We start from the raw sequence: 243 nt of genomic DNA, 5'->3' as shown, positions 1-243 counted from the left end.
TTCCAAAAGCCTGACGGGTTTTATTTTATTATTTCCTTTGCAGGGTGTTGGGAAGTGTAATCACTGGTAACTAATCAAACTTCTTTCAAATACCCACAAATATATAAAGAGAATGAAATGATTAATTATTGGGCTAAGCTCATTTCAAATGAGACCTCATCTAAATGAGCAGATTTATTTCCAGAGCAAGCTGGGTGTAAATTTAGCTGGTTTTCAAAGCTCTGAATGTAAAACATGCCTGGA

The sequence above is a fragment of the Myiozetetes cayanensis genome, unplaced genomic scaffold (assembly GCF_022539395.1).
Source record: "Myiozetetes cayanensis isolate MyiCay16 unplaced genomic scaffold, myiCay2020 scf16, whole genome shotgun sequence".
Taxonomy (NCBI): domain Eukaryota; kingdom Metazoa; phylum Chordata; class Aves; order Passeriformes; family Tyrannidae; genus Myiozetetes; species Myiozetetes cayanensis.
Note: the sequence above shows the minus strand (reverse complement) of the source record.